Below are 16,853 nucleotides of genomic sequence, written 5' to 3'. Positions count from 1 at the left end.
CAACGTCGTAGCTTCTTTCTTCCTCATGTTTTTGCATTCGACTCGAGCCGACAATAGATCGCTCATTGTGGGAGTATGTTTGTCTGGCTGGGCCTGCACTAAGCGCTGCAAGGCTGCCATTTCAGCAGATATTTAGCGCCGTCGCTAGCACACGGCTCTCAGAATAATTCGGGCATGGATTCTGCTCGCTATACGCACCATGACAGTTAATTTGCAAATAAAAGTTTTAGCACGTTTAGGCGCATTGTTTGTTAAGAGAGACGAAAGGAGGAAATATATAATGGCATTTGCAGGCTTCGAACTTTTACATCTTTCAGTGTATTTTAAGACATTCCGCGCAGTGATGTCAGCAAAACGAATCTCAAAAATAATTATACTCAGAAAGCTGCTTCGCGTGCTAATTTACGTATTCGTCTTGGGCAAGTCAAATCTTCGCTGTTCGTAGCTGCAAATAGATTATGAAGTGGTTGCGCAAAACATGTTTCGCAGTCGTTAGTTAATCGCCTTTGAATCCTAAAAGGCATTCTGAGCCCTGTCGTTGTGTGCGTGTGCAGTTACTGCTCTAGATTTTTCTTGTATAATTCCCTTCAGATGACTGCAAATGGCTCACATGGTGCGACACCATTTTTCCACCTCTCTATGTATCTGTAAACGTAAACATGTTCATGTGGATGTGCACGTGTGTCTAGTCAAATAAGTGCCGGGAAATGCGCTTTTCTTTCTTTTTTTTTTTTTTCCGCTGAGGTCGCCTTTTAGCATTAGGTGCGCTCGAACATATGGCCTGGTATCCTGCGCAGGGTGGTGTGCAATAGGTGTATTGACTCTGCTTCCCAGCCAGAAGTCAAAAAAAAAAATGCAGACGATTACATTACTTTGTAATGCGAAATTTGAGCGCAGCTCATCAGCTGTTTCAGCTTTTCGATAGACTGAGGCAAAGAATTCGAGAAAGACATGTATGTTTGAGTAAAACAAGTTCTGAGCAAGTTGGTAACATTCTTGATTCACACCGGTAACGAAGAAGCGCATGATAACACGCATGAACATGCGTTCGTCCGTGTTATTGCATGTTCCTTTTCTTTGTGTTTGTTCTTCGCTGCCGGTATGAATCAACAAGCATGTATGTACAATTACAGACAACTTTTTATTTTTCACACATAATACCAACTAGTTCCTCCTCCGCGAGTGACTGAACTGAGCCTTTCTTTTCCTATAAACCACTAAACTGGCTCTAATTAAGTTTAGATGGAGGCGAACGAAGAGACGTCCATGTGCTGTGAGATATCAGTGCACGTTAAAGATCCCCAGGTGGTCGAAATTACAACGGAGTCCTCCAATACGGCATGGCACGGCACCCCTTTCACTATTTCCGCTTTCACTCCCATCCTCCTCCCTTCCTTTAAGGCCCGGTTAAGGTGTCCTCAAAACAGGTGTGACAAGCATTGCGCCTTTCTTTTTCTGTGAACCAATTATCACTGTAATTCGCTGTAATTAAATATGTAATTAAACCACATCAAACATTCTGTCACTTACACACCTTTCCTTGACGCTCTATTCCATGGTCCATTCTTTTTCAAATATACCAACTAGTTCCTCTTTTACTACTTCTACAAAGTCATGCCCACGCGAAACCCACCTCGGCTGTTGAGCTAGTTACGAGGGACAACGGCAACGCCGAGAAACGCAAGAAGGGACGCCAAAGAGCTGCGCTCTAAAACATCTTCATGATTCTCGCAACATTCTGGACCAGAACCCAGCGCGCCCCTATACGAGTTAATCTCCCGTAACTAGAACTGTACAACCACCTGGAACGGAGACAATTTTGATCTCTTGATTGCGCAAGAAATCCCACGTATAAAGAGCACGACTGACATGGAGTCAAACCGTAAAGTACGATAGAGTAGCGAACCATTTTTTTTTAATAAAAAAGAATGATTACGTTATTTTCACGGACAGCAGCTAAGCTCCGCTAGTAAGGAGGTACGTTTATATAGAAGAGCACCCATGACACGAAACATCGGCTAAAAGGCTGCAGATGATTTTTTTTTTTAAATTGCGCATGAAGCAGAATGTCTAGCGGCTTGTCTAACGTTTCTTTGCTGACAACCTGAACGAAAAGTACCCTAAAATTACTGTGAGCAAGCGCCCAAATTCGTGCAAGCTGCAAGCGCACTCCCCCCTCGTCTCCACCGCATCCAGGCAACACTGAGCAGCCCCAGTCAGTCCCAGAATCAAATCTCAAATCTGAAAACGTGAACAAAAACAACACCCTGACAGCGCATACTCGCCCGAATGCGCACATGTCCACGGAAGGTGTCCGTTGACCCCCGCGAATCTGACATCCGATGCGCGCGCGCTAAAGAGCATATGGCCGCTGTCTATATAGGCAAGAACTAGCGTCGAACTAGAACATAATACGATCGCTAACATATTAAATGGCGTGCCGAGATAAAATGTCGGCGGTGGCAGAGCGCCGATCAGTTTGCGTTGGCAACGGCGGCGTAGCGAAACACTCGGTAGCGGTGTGCTGCGCCCAGTCAGCTCGGAATTTTACGGTAGGTGTCCCGTGCGTGCTAGTTGCGTTCATTCATGCTTTGTACTGAAAGTACAGCCGTGTGCCTTCGTGGCGTCTGAAGCACAGACACAAAAATAGTCGTTCGTATTGATCTTCGCTACTTAAAAAGCACATAATAAAGCTTTGGTTTCTATTGATCCTGTTTTGAGAGCGGTGTACATCCTCGTTTTCTCTGTAAGCTAGAAAGCGATGACGAGGCTCAAGAACCACCCATATCGGATGAAAAAGTAAAATACCCGACAGCCCCATGGGCACACGTGTGTGACTATCAGTAGAGAGAGACGTCGAACACCACTTTAGTTCGCAAACCGGAGTACCCCAATCGATCATATTGGACGGCAAAGCGTCGCACTTGATGCGCTCTAGCTGAGAAATGTACGCACGATGAGCTGAGTCATCGTGCTTACTAGCGGACAGCGCTTTAGTTAGCTGAATGTTATTGTTATCAAAGCCAAGCCGCTGGTGGCAGCGGTACGTGTCCCATCGAGCTTTCAGAGCTGCGCGTTGAAAGAGAGCATATGCAATGTTGCCAGTCTGAAGTTAGACATCTGCTTCACGCATGTTACGAAAGTCCAAGAATTAAGGTTTGGTTTGGGTAATGGGGTTTAACTTTAGTGCCAAAGCGACTCGGGATATAGGAGACGCAGTAATGGAGGGCTCCGGAAATTTCAACGTGCCTGTGGTTCTTTAAAGTACAGTGACACCGTGCAGCACACAGGCGCCTTGCTTTCCGCCTCCATCGAAAAGAGGCCGCCGCGGCCGAGATTCGATCCCACGTCCTTGGGTTCAGCAGTAGAGCGCCGGAACCACTGAGCCACCGCGGCGGCTTCCAGGAATTAAGGGAAGTTTAGTTGCAGTTAGGAGGAAATGCGAAGCAAACCACTCCATATATCTTTGAATAAAAAGTATCGCAGCGGAGTGTCTTCGGCATTTCCTATGAGCAGGAGCGGTACGGATCGAAATGGTGGAATTGAAATGCTTGCTGATAAGAACAGACCCTAGTTTGGCTGTCTTAACATCGCGAGTTGGGCCGTGACGTGGCGGCACAATGCAGTGCGATCGAAGCTCGCGCTGTGTATACAGCACTTTTGCTCTCGACAGTGCGTAATTGATCGATCTTTATATTCCATATATTATAGACGTATTGTATAGCTTTCAGATTCTTGGTATTCTTATTGCAATGAAAACACAGTTGGAGACAGTATCGGAAGCGGGTTTTTAACATGATGAATGCATTCTAAACTCTGACATGCGCCTTCTTCTATCTGCTTTCATGTGTGCAAGGCAGAAGAAAGTACTATGTCATAAATTGCACGTGAACATGATATGCTGGCTGTAGCAGCAGTTGCATGTGAACAGCAACTCTGCGCTGGAGATGTTAAAGAAATAAACATTTAAATGGCAAATTCTGTACTCTTGACTGAATGTCTGGCGCTAACGACCTTGCTTGTCGTTAAATGATTCAGCATGTGTCAGATCTGTCGACGTTCCATCATCGGTCCGCCGATGTGAAATGAATGCGATTACTTCATGCACTATTAGATGTTGTACTAGGGTACAGCAGCGGCAACAACAATAACAGTTGCTCAGGCCTCTCACCCTCCCAGGAGACGAAGATCGAATGGCAGTACTATCTGTACCATTCATATTCCTCTCCCTCCATCGAACCCCACCAAAGCAGACGTTGGCTATCGAGGGCTTCTACGCCATATACGGCTTATGAAAATGCCCATTCCAAAATAAATTGATCGCCATTAAACCTCAGGTAAATGCGGGAGTTTTCGGTTACAGCACTGGACGACTGCGACGCCGTAAACACCACTGAAAGACCGCCGCTCAACTACTGCTTCTGCAAGAAGGATAGGTCATCCGAGTTGCGGCCTTCCTTTTCTGTAACCGTCGGGGGTTGGAGGGCGCTAGCGTACGTGCCGCATCCGGCGTTATCAAAGCTGATCTTCATTGTGACGATATGCGCCCCACTCATGCCGTACTCGCTATTTTCCGAACGTACGATGCCGCACACGTGGCGGCCATCCGAATGGATCCCAAGCTTCATGGTTACCAATCCTATTAGAACACTAGCCGTTAGTTCTCGTCAGCGCATCGCTTTTCTTCTACAGCTCACTTTATCCCCACGAAGCAAGCAGTTAGCGCACGAAAGTTCTTTCGTGATGTCCCTTAGACCAGTGATACTGCCAATTGAGGACGAACGTACTGCTCCCACACGCAGGTGATCGCTCTTCTTCCAGCACGCGCCCATGCGATGAAAGCAACGAGAGCAAGCTGAGCTTAAGACAGAGCGCAGCAGCATTTTTTTTTTTTTTTTGCCTTTCGTTGCTGTGTGTACGGAAGCGACATACTTCATTTCTTGCCTGCCTACTTCGCTCATCTTTCATCTTCCAGTTTTCCAGTCTTCCGCACGTCAGGCAGTGATGCGCGCCCTTGATGGCTCCAAGCTCGCACGGCCCCTTCAGTCATCCATCGTTGATCACGCGAAAGACTAGAAATTGACAGGCCTTCTTCGCCCGCACCGAGCTCGCTTTTCGGCGTTGCCCTTGCTTCCATTGGAGAAATGTTGGCTGCCGTTTTTCTATTGTTGTCTTTGTTTTGCAATAGATCCTCGCACGTCGTTATATACACAGCCGCAGCTCCATGGCACAGCAGCACAGCAGCACCGTCAAGCAACAGCAGCTCGGAGAGGCACGGCTGGAGCGGCGGCGGAGAGGGTGCTGCTTCGGTGAGAGGGAAGCCACGCCGACGTGAGAGGGGCAGCGGCGACACATTCGATGATATATCGCTATCGTCTGAATCTGCCGCTGACAGAGACGGATGGTCAGTTTAATGAGCTCCGGGAGATGCTGTCACGAAATCATTCTTCTAGATTAGTCCCCGTCCCTTTTATTTGCTTCTTCACTGGCTTCACTTTCTCGCATTTCGCCCGCTCTCCCGCGCCACTTCCTCTCTGCTTGCCTCCTTGCTTTTTGGCTGGGTCCCCGCGCAGGATGCTTGGAAGTCGTCTTCGCGCCCTCCCCCTTCTTCCTGGTTGTCCGTGCCGTGACGACGTCGCGACGGCTTTCGCCACTCGCGCGAGTGAGAAGACCCACAGGGGGTGGCCATAGCCACCACCATAACTGCGGGCGGCGCGCTATACCGCGCTGCCCGCCACCGACGGTGGTGACTGAACTGAGTCATTTTCGCCCGGTCGGAGCGAAGCTCGACTCGTGGGATGATCGATTGTATAATGCCCGGGTTCCCGCCGCTTTCCAAACGGCGGCTAGCGCGCCTCTCAGCTCCGAAATCTTCCACTGCTCGGTTGCCTAAGGCTTGCTGGCAGCTCTGATGGTGCCTATATCCTTTCTAGCGATGAGAGGTTATCCGTTTCGACGTATCATTGTGTCAATCTCGGCAGCGCTGGGCCTGAGAATGAAAACTTGCCAGCGCGCCTCGAGTCTCCACCGGCTGCGCAGCGCGCGTTTCGGCGTCGTGTCCAGCAAGCGATGCTTTCTTAATCTCTTCAAGGCCCGTCGTCTTCGGTGAGCACTCTCCGTCCGGCGCTGGCGTTGAAAAGTGTAAGGCACGTAACGAATGCGACTCGCTGTCTCCCCTTTTCCGCCATGTACACGATGCCCGTGTTGCATTTCGCAGCCGCAGCTGAACTGTAATACAGCGGCTGGGCTCTAGCAGATTTATGTCAGCTCACATAAAATAGCTCAGAGGCGGCAGAACGACACAGACAGCGTCCAAACATGTCCTAGTATTCGGTACCTGCGCTGTTTTAAGCGAGCAGGCAGCTTCGCGTTTTATCTTGCATTAACAGCGCGACTATCGTGGCGAGCAGTTTTAACAACTTTGCCATGCACGCGACACAACGCCTTGCCGTTAATCTATAGCATCGGCATTGATCGCTGCATATCAAGGGCATCCGGCAAAATCGATCGCTCGAAGGTCCCAACCGCGGTACGCGCTGAGTGATAACTTGTCGCATTCTCGGTACGAGGTAGAGAACCGAAAGCGATGATTATTCGCCAGCATCGATGTCTGCCACGCTTGGCGTACAATCACGACCGGTATAAATCTCCCTTCATTGCCAATATTGAGCAAGACTAAAGCGATCAACTTGTTCTCTCTGCGTGGTAAGCATTGACATTCGATTCATTTTTCTCCTTTGTTCAACCTGTTGCAACTCTCTCTCTCTATATATTTTTTTTTGTTTGTCTCAAGAACCAGTTTATATTTCGCTCCTGCCTTCAGGTCAGTACAGTCGTGGGGTGCGGTCACGAGTATACGGCTTCATTACTTGCACGCTGTGCTTTCGCGCCAATATGTTTTTTTTTTTTTTGCATGATACTCTGTTCTTGCCCCCCCCCCCCCTTGTTTTCTTTTTTCTTTTTTTGAATGAGCAAAGAGTTGCATATCCACGAGAAAAAACGTTTTGTTCAACAGGCTGCTGTGGGAGCTTTCCCAGAAGAAAGAAAGAAAGAAAGAAAGAAAGAAAGAAAGAAAGAAAGAAAGAAAGAAAGAAAGAAAGAAAGAAAGAAAGAAAGAAAGAAAGAAAGAAAGAAAGAAAGAAAGGAAGAAAAAAAAATCAAAATAATTTGAATTTTCTTAATGTGCTGGCAACTCGTCAGAAATGCTTTTGACGGCCTCCGTCAGAAATTCCAATCACTGTTTACGGCAGAAGAGGAGTAAATATTAAATAGTGGATTTGTACTGGCATGGAGTTAGGGTGCTTCACATAGTCATCACTCGCTCCTCAGATAAGATGCCCTGTGGATGCCGTGCTTGGTCGGTCAGAGCCGTTATACGAAACTCTGTACGGTATCCAATGAGGTCTTTGAAAACACGGCGGCTGCTACACACTCTCATTGAGAGCGCTAAAACAAAGAACAGAACTCGGAGAAAGCGCTTGTACGAAAGAGATAAGTGGCGCTTGGCGAACTGAGTATGGCTGTCAGCACGCGAGGCAGCCATGATTGTTCCCCGACTCAGTGTTTCTGTCGCGTGTGATTGTAGAATGACAAGGGCGTCTGTGGAGGGTATAGAGTGGGAGTGGATGAAAAGCACGGACCATATCGATCCGTACCTCATCTCCTTGCGATGCCTTCTTTGGCTGATAATAGCAGCGTTGCGCCGCGGCTCACCCATCATCATTCGTCGGTGGGCCTACTCGATGTTCTGTCTTTCCGCGCACTGTGACCAGCGCAAAAGACTACCTAGCCGCTTCCGCATTGCCAAACCAACGAGATGGACCCTTGGCTGGCAAAGCTCTCAGCGCCTGGCGCGCACAGCGGCGCAGGAATGGAGTCCAGGACTCGGGCACCGCGGCGGCGCGGGACTTTGAAAGTGAGCCGGCTTGTCCGGCGTCGCGAGGAGAGGCGCCGGCGTTGTCTTCTCGTCGGGGAGGAGGCGCCTTCCAAAATAACCCTTGCTCCCGGAGGGCCGCGCTTCCGGCCCCAGCGCGGGGGCCCCTGATGAGCGCCGTAATGACGCCCGCGGCCAAGACGGATGACGGAGCCGAAGGCCGCGCTGGTTGTCTGCCCGACGGCGGCAGCCGACGCCCCGAGGCTGCGGAGCAACCAGCCGAGCGCGGATGATGAATGGCGCTGGCGCCAACGCGCCGGCCCTAATTGCCCGGGACCTGAGCGATGAAATTTAAATGATCGCCGTCTCCCTCCTTTCTTCGCCAGTGTCCGAGCGCCGGGTTCTCCCTCGCGTAAGTGGCGGGGTGTCGCATTTGTCAACCGCGTCCTGCGGACAACCGGCCGCCTGACCGCTATGCACATCGCGCCGCGTGGTGACGATGCATGCTGGGCCTTGCACGTCCTGCTCGTTACCGTCGCCCCGCTGCCAACGACGAGCATTTGCGTGGGCTCGCCGCAAAGTGCGCCACCAAGTCGGAACACATGTGCACTCGCACATGGCATGCCTTCTCTGAACGCTCCACTCCCCGTGATGAGAACAGCGCAGACAGGCTCTAGTTTTGCATCCAGTCTGCGATGGGCGCTCAGGAGGCGCGACATGGAGGGGCAGCTTAGCTCCGAGATGTGAGCCCTAAAATGTCTACTACTAATGCTACGTTGCAACAAGCGATGTGTGCTTGTCAAACATACGGAGTTTTCTACGCTGTCGTTTTCCTATAACAGCTGACGTCAGCGGCACCATAGCAACAACATCAGCGGCAGCACAGGCGTCAAGGCGTCTTTACGATGTTTTGATCATCGATCAACATAGCGTACAAGAGCCGTGACGTACCGATCTGAAAGAAAAAAATGAGATAGTGTTATTCCAGCTCGAAAGAGTGTGACATGAATGGGACGCAGTATGGAGGCGCACATCTGAAATCGCGTTGGAAACAGCACGGCGGAAAGTTGCCTCGACGCTTCACGGCGACAAGCTAAGCTGTCAAGTTAAATCAACCACCATGCAGGACCAGAAAAAACAAAAACAAAAGAAAACAAAGGGCTCCTCTGGGCAACAAAACTGCTTTTTAGAAGCAAATAAGTATGACAATGACGCCTTACTTCTGTTTTCAAGTCTTTCCATTCCACTCCCAACGCGACAGAACGCTTGGCGCACTTGTGCAATGCATACCCACCGAATGCGCCGTCACAGTTGCAAGCTTATATTATCAGCGACAAGCTAGTACGTCATTATATATAGAGCAGCGTGTGAATAGCTCGACCTACTACAGCATTGCCTTCCCCTTCATTCGATGGTATGCATGTTGGTTTAGGCGTACCTCGATTTTCTATGAGATTTCGATTACGTTTCTAAAGAAAAAAAAAAAAAGGGAAAAAGAACCGCTCTCAGTTTTGTAGAAATATTCGAATTTTTACAATCATTTCAAAATGATAGGTATTATTTGCTAAACTCTTTCTATACACGTGATTCTCAAATGTACGCAGGAATATACGATTTGTTGGAAGCTGACTGAACGTCGCCAAAGACATGGTTCCAAAACATCGCTGTTATGGAAGGGATAGCTTGATATAATCCGTTCAGTTTTCCTCCACTGGCCAAACGTAAGGCACCGACTTCCCCACGCCTACCAGGCCAACCGGATAAGAGTGGCACACTCTAAGGCGTGTCTACTTTACCAATAATGTCCATGTTCTGCCAGAATACACGAAACGGTGTCGGCGCCACTCTGAGCGGAAATCAGCATTATTCCGCATAGTAGCGCTCAGTGCAGTGTCGATGTTCCTCGCAAGCCCGACTCTCTCCTGTTCAGCGCACCTCAGGAAAGGCTGGTGCACTAGTGCTCTTATAACGTACGTGTCTGCCGAAGCGAGCGGCAACTCTCTTGCGCCGCTATAGGTATACGCTCGCGCCTGCTACGCCTATCCCTCCCTTCACTTGGCTTCTTAACAAGTATTGGCGAATCCTTATACAGTCGCCAATTAAGTCACGCGCTTGCGTCGTGTTGATGTTATTGGCGAGGCTGGCTAATCTCCGCAGTTACCCTCAGTCGTGCGCGAGGTGGGACGCCCTGTGTTCAGTAATGTTTGTGCTGCCTGGTACTGGTGAAGTTGGAGAGCACAAGGCGCAGCTCTTGTCCTTTTTTTTTTTTTTTTTTTCGGTGGCTTCTATCGCGAGTCCGCAGCCAGCTACAAAGAGCTACATTAAGCGCATTGCCGCCCGGTTACGTTTGCACCAGCGAAGCACTCCCACAGTCGCCGCCGCCGACAGCGCGCTGTGCCACCGGGCGAAACCTTGTGACAACCGTGTCCTCTTTCTCCCTCCCCATTATGAATCCTTCCCTCGGGATTCATTCATACAAGCATTCTGCAGACCTGCAAAGGACCGCAGGCTGCTCAGCATGGCAGCCCCCCTCGAGACGAGGAATTTTACGGCGCCCTGTCGCGCTGCGCCGCACATGACGCCGCGTCTGACGCACGTCCGATTCTCTCGGGGTGCGTGCCTTTGCCGCGCCGCACAGCGACGCCTGCGCTCTCCAGCACTCGTGTATCGCAGAGACCAGGCCTTGGTTCGTTCTCTCTTGTGCTTAACGGAGGGAACGACAGAACTCTCGATACCACTAATTTGCTTCGTTTTTACGACCAATTTAGGTCATAGCTCGAACTGTAATACCGAATGCAAAAAAAAAAAAAAAAAAAAAAAAAGAAAAGAAAGCTACCACTTTGCATAACGTCGCACTGATTTCGTAACGGAATGCATCATGGGCCTGAAGCGCGCAGCTCGCGTAAGGTTTTTCCGACTTTCTGTCGCGTTTAATACTTTCAGAACTTTCATAGTCTCGTTTAGCTCTTCACTATCGTTCGCGCATGGAAACTTTATAAACACGTATACGCAGTGCTTGCTGAGACCTCAAGTATAGCTCTGAATTACATCCATCAACTTTAACCTTCGTAGATTTAAAGATATCGCGACGCTAATTTTGTCCTGGCAAACAGCTTACTATTTGCGATGCAAGAGAAAAAACCATCGCACTTGTCATGAATTGTTGACATGTTTATCTTGTTCCTCTTGATTTTTTAGAAAAAAAAAAAATGAAAGCCCGCCGTCTTCTTGTTTCTAGGGAATTTGGTGACTCGGGGGAGAATGTTTCCATGACGCGAAATTCATCCTGCATAACAGACCTCTGGTGCGCACATGTAGAAATTTGGTGGCGTTACACAAAGCTCCCAATCACGTTGCTGATAATTCATATTTGCGAAACTCTGCGGGTATGCTTTGACAGAACTCTGTGATAATTTTATATCTGCATTATCTAAAGAACTGAAACGAGCCGATCTTATGCTGAAGATTCGCTTCTGCCTGGCTAAGAAAAGAAAAAAAGAAATATTAGGAGGACGCTTAAGCTTCGCCTTTAACACCGCCTTTTCAGTCCGCAATTTTTTAAATTATTAATACTGTCCTCCCGGTAGGCATTCCAGGCACAATGTCAGTAAGTTGTGAGCACCCCAATGCGTTTACCAGGTACCCCTCTAAGAGGCTTAGTGCCAATTAACGACCCTTCGTGGCCTGTGACAGTGATAGAGTGCACAGCCGCCAAGCAGAACCGCTGACGGCGTTGCGCGAGTTTTAGTGTGCTCGATTTTATTCAGATTGTTGTGTTGATGTAATCTGTGCCAAAGGCAGGCTATAAATGAAAAAAAAAAAAAAAAAAAAAAAAAAAAAAAAAAAGCTTTCGTGACCTCTGTTTTGCGTGCCCACCTGTCATGTGTAGGTCCTGGGTTCGAACCCTGATGTTGACATATTTGTTCTATTGAACTGCGTACGTATTTTTCCCGATACGTTTTTCTCAGTTAAGGGTTACGGCAGCGCCTTTTCCTCCGAACGCGTTGTGTACGCCATCAGGTAAAAGGCATTAAAGAAACCGTAGTCCCATTGGCAACAAGACTATACTGCTTTCGTGAGCGCCAAAGGGTTATCATTAGGTGATTAACTGAAATGGCAAGCCGCGGAACGAGCTGCTCGACACGCTCTTTTTTTTTTTTTTTTAATATTGTGTATTAAACTATTTATCCGCGTTTAGCTCGTTTAAACGGTCGATGATAGTTTTCCGGCAAGCACGCCTACTTTGTTACTCTAAGAACAAAAAGGACTAAAAGTGCCGAGAGGAATTGTCCTTCTTCAATTAATTGATTTGCCACAACCGTTCGTTCTTTCCGGCCTAACTAAAAGAGTTTAACTGCTCATCACCCAGGAAAGTGATTCTGCAGTCCGGGAGCAACCGAGGAAAAAACGCAAGTAAAGCGTAGTTTCTGCGGTAATTAGGTATGGTATAGCTTGTGACAACACTGACCATGCATACGGCAATAAAAGACACAGAAATAAACGCACACAGAAACACCTGGTTTCAAACACAGTATACTTCTGCATCGAGAACCAAGCGCAGGTATGACCAGGCCACCACAGCAGACAGACCGGAGTGAAAAGAAAAGTCATGTTCCCCTCAAGAGGGCAGGATCGCTACGAGGGAATTGTTTGAACTCGCGGAAACCGGTCATGTAGAAAGGAGGCTTCCTGCTTTCTCCTCCAGTTCCTTCAGTGCCTGGATGTGGGCTCCATACGGTAACAATAGCAGTTGACTATTGCTGTTGATTGTTTGTATAGTGAGGTATAGATTTTCCAGGTCCCGATAAGGGTCTCAGTTACGGACATCAGAAAGACACTGTGAAGAATATGAAGTTGAATGTTAACTGTAGAGTTCCAGCTCCTAATCGCGCAAAGGCCGTTTGTACTGGATACTAATCTCTTCTTGATAAATAGAAAACAGTGAGAACAGAAATACAGGTATTGTTGCCATAGCCCATTCACGCCACTACAAGCGTCGTGACGGGCAAGGAGGTTGACAAATGTGCGTTACGGTTACACGTCTAGCTTGTAAGCTGGCTTGTGGCTGGTAACTCTTATTTCGCAATTGCTAGAGCACTAACACAAAGAAGACGGCGAAAAGTCTAGAAAATTTTCGGAAGCCAATGAAAACCTACCTACAACGGCTCAGTTTCGGTGCTCTTCGGTTTTGACGCTTCGCGGCATGTGCATGCTGAAGTGGTTTCGCTTTTGACATACCTCAAATTCATGTCTAAAGGGGCGGTTCCCTGTCGGAAAATTCAGTGTGAAATTTGTACAGGATTAGGTATACGCATACCGATAAGTTACTGTGCATAGTGGGCCTGCATGAAACCGGGCGGAGACGTTCTAATACTGGTTGGCCCTGTGCTACATGGCGGCCCTGCCTACTGGCAGAGACAAGAGGGCTGGAAAACATTCGAAGACGAAAAATACCACGACTGCCGACTGCATTCTAAGAAAAAAAAAAAAAGGAGAACAAGAAGAAACAGGGTCTCACAGGATTTCTACCACTGTCTTACGGAGCCCCACCCAACTGCGATCACCATGTGTACATCACACCGAGCGATGAAGCCTTAAACATTATTATTACTTGTGTTGCGTAACTACATTTCTTCGCGGTGCAATTTTTCTGAAGCATTCAACTTGCTGTCGTATCTGAACGATCGCCCTGTAAGTGTGCCAAATCTTTTCACTGGCTGTTAGGCGATGTATTTGACGCGCATCTTTGACAAACATCGGTTCTCACAGACGCATCTCAGAATATTCCAATTTTTCAATGTTCGCTGTTCTGTCATCGTCTCATAGCGCACGCAATTATACGCAGAGCTATCTGTAGCATCTATTTGTTGCATATCGCGCAATTTACCTTCACATGCACCCTGCGGAGCGGGGACGCTGATAATTAACTTTTGAGCAAGTAATTTACGCGTGTAAACACTCAAGGAAGCATTGAACAAATATGACCTCGGTTGGTTCATGCATCAGTAGAGAACGAAATGAAACGAACTGAGCAAAGCAGGTCCTGAAGTGTGTTCACCTTAATTCCTTCTGCCACACTGCATGGTTACTTGCTTGATACTATTTAAAAACGCCCATAAGTAGTGGTCTCTGCTTTTAAGCCATATATATGACTGTGGCTCCGCAATATTAGCTGCCACACCAGTAGGTTCACTCTCTGCCTACACCGCCGCCTCGCCACCGCTCGGACATTCTTGGTATCCTGTTAGCCGAGCCGCTTCAGCCCTCGAAAGCGTCGCGCGTTCTATGGTGCCGAGGTCGCTATATACAAGTGCAAGCAGGCGTTCGACGTCATAACTTTGTTGTCGATCTTGGAAGCTAGATCCATTGCTGGTGCAAACAAAGCGACGGCTCCGGCTAGCGGTAGCTTTAATTTTGGCTTCTGTTAGAGCTCACCGCTCGCCGTGTGCCAGCATTCGCGGAGTAAGCATTTACGTCAAGGTTTGCGTCAATTTTCTCGCATGCCGTCATAGGAGAAAACTGAGTTTTTAATACAGCGGCGGCAAGAAATCTGTAAAGTTCCGAACCGACTGCACAAAATGCGTCTTCTTGCTTTCAGACAAGCGAAAGTAAAAATAAAAAAAAAAGCATTAAATAGCACATTACATCAAAAATTGCCTCATTGAGCTGTCGTCAATGACCCTCGTTTTGTCGAGTGCACAAGCTGCTTCGAAACAAAACCTGATTCACAAGTCAGACGCATAACTGTACTGCACATTTGTCAGCATCCGAGAAAGAGAGACAATAGAGAGATTTAGCGTTCCGGAGACGTACTAGCGTAGACGTATACCGGTTTTCCGGACCCCTCCTGCGCACCAGCATTGACAGGGGCGGGAGCAGTCGTGGCCACTGCGCCTGCGTGGGGGGGGGGGGGGGGGGGGGGGATAGTTTATAACGCCACCAGAACACATAATGAGCAGGTAAACCTTAACTCGTACCTACAAACAGTAAAAACATGGTGCGATGAATGGCAGATGGTCCTAAGCCCGTCGAAAACGGTCGTTATGAGTGTGTGTGTGAAAAACTTTATTTCTAGAAGGAAGCTTGAGGTAGCCGGGGCAACCTCACGCAATCACTAGGTGGGCTCCTCATTACAGGAGCCCATTGGCGACCGCCGCGGCTCAGGCTCGGTGGACCAGGGCCTTCTGGCTTGCCAGATCGGAGTAGCCGAGCACGGCTGCCTCCCAGTCCTCCCGGGTGGGGTTGGGTTTGGGGGCGAGGTTCGGGGTTGACTGGTATGCCCATACCATGTGGAAACTGTCCGAAGACTTCTCCGCACAGTGCGGGCATTTTCCTGTACAGGCAGGATCAACGTGTTTTAAAACTGCCGGGCACAGCAGCGTTTTGGTGTAAAGGCGGAGGAGTGTGCGTTCCTCCACCTTTGTAAGGCCCTTACAAGGCTTGGGATAAATTACACGGCCGAATTGAAATAATTCAGTAATTTCTCCAAAAGTGAGAGCCGGATTGGGTTCGGGATCCGTATCATAAGGGTCTGAAGGCGTTGCCCGGAGAGTGAGCGCGCGGGCGGCGGTGTCTGCCGTTTCATTGCCATCGAGGCCCATGTTAGCTGGAGCCCATACAATCGTTCCGAGATGCGGGGGCCCCGAGGTAATCACTATTTTGAAGTACGCGGTGCGCAAAGAGAGGAATGTACCCCTGTTTAATATTTCTGCAGGCCCCTCTCGGAGTCGATGATGACTCGCGAGTCCTTGTCTGCGGCGGCTAACGCGATGGCAACTTCTTTCGTATGTGGTGTGTCTTGAGCTCGGAACTTAGGCCATTCACCGTGATTTTTTATGGACTACTGCGGCCGTGTACCACCCCCCATGGTGAGGGCCATAGGCGTCCACGTAGCGTCCCATAGTGACGTGCCTCCGCCCGCGCAAGGCGCCTGCCTCTGTGGTCGCCCCGTGTCATGTTGGCCGGAAGAGGGCGTACGTGCAGGGCATATCTCCAGATTTCAGGAATGCGTACGCGCTCTTCCGTAAGTGTTAGGTGGTGGATGTGTAGTCGGGCTAATAAGCGGCGTCCGGACGGCGTTTTTGAAAGCCTTGTGTATTGATTGGTCAACCGCGCCTCCCGGAGCTCCGCGAATGTGTTTATCATCCCCAGGCCGATGAGACGCTGATTGGATGTGTTGATCGGGAGATCGAGGGCCCGCTTGTACATCTTTCTGAGAATCACTTCTAGGGCGTTCTCATCAAACCTGCGCAGGTGGAGGTAAGGAGTCGAGTATAGAGTACTCGACTGGTCACGAATGCATGTGCCAGCCGCAAAGCGTCTGTGCATCGTAACCCCCCGCGTTTGCTGGAAACCCGACGCACTATCCGGTCCACCTGGTCCCCCGCCTTGCGCAGTTTCGCTAGTGTTGTATCAGCCCGTCGATGATTGTGGATAAGGAGACAAAGTACTCTAATCTCATCGTGTTCGGGCATCGGACCGCTGGCCAGGGATAGTTCCATTTTGGTGGTGCACTTAGGCGACGGGCGAATGTGCACAAATTCGGATTTGGACGTCGTTATGTATATAACCAGACAAAAAGGTATCTCGAATTTTTTTTTATAATTTTGAAGATAAAGCAATTCAAAGGAAAATGCAACACAAATACCTGGAACTTATATTCACCCCCGGTCGTTCGAACACCCACATTTATTATGTATACTCCAAAGCCCGAAAGGCACTTTGAAGCCTCAGGCGGAATATATATAACGCAACCTCTGAAATAAAATGTATAGCATATAAAACATTAATAAGACCAATTATAGAATACGCGAAACTTGCCTGGGACGCATACACAAAACACAACATTTCAAATATTAAAAAAGTACAGCGACTTGCTGCTAGGTTTATATAATACCGGCATTGTACCTCTCCTTCTGATCTCTGTTCACAAGCTGGACTTCTGACATTAAGGTCATGAACGCAACAAGAATAGCTAGAA

The 16,853-nt window shown here is 48.7% G+C and overlaps 1 protein-coding gene across 2 annotated transcripts in view; it reads right to left on the bottom strand.

Moving 5' to 3' along the window:
• The window catches only part of LOC146204839 (uncharacterized), a 71,143-nt gene that overhangs the window by 40,195 nt on the left and 14,095 nt on the right, over positions 1-16,853 (bottom strand). The window lies entirely within an intron of this gene.

Source organism: Amblyomma maculatum, chromosome 1 (genome assembly GCF_055883805.1).
Source record: "Amblyomma maculatum isolate TAMU_Amacu chromosome 1, ASM5588380v1, whole genome shotgun sequence".
Lineage (NCBI taxonomy): Eukaryota > Metazoa > Arthropoda > Arachnida > Ixodida > Ixodidae > Amblyomma > Amblyomma maculatum.
This window is presented reverse-complemented; position numbering and strand designations above follow the sequence as displayed.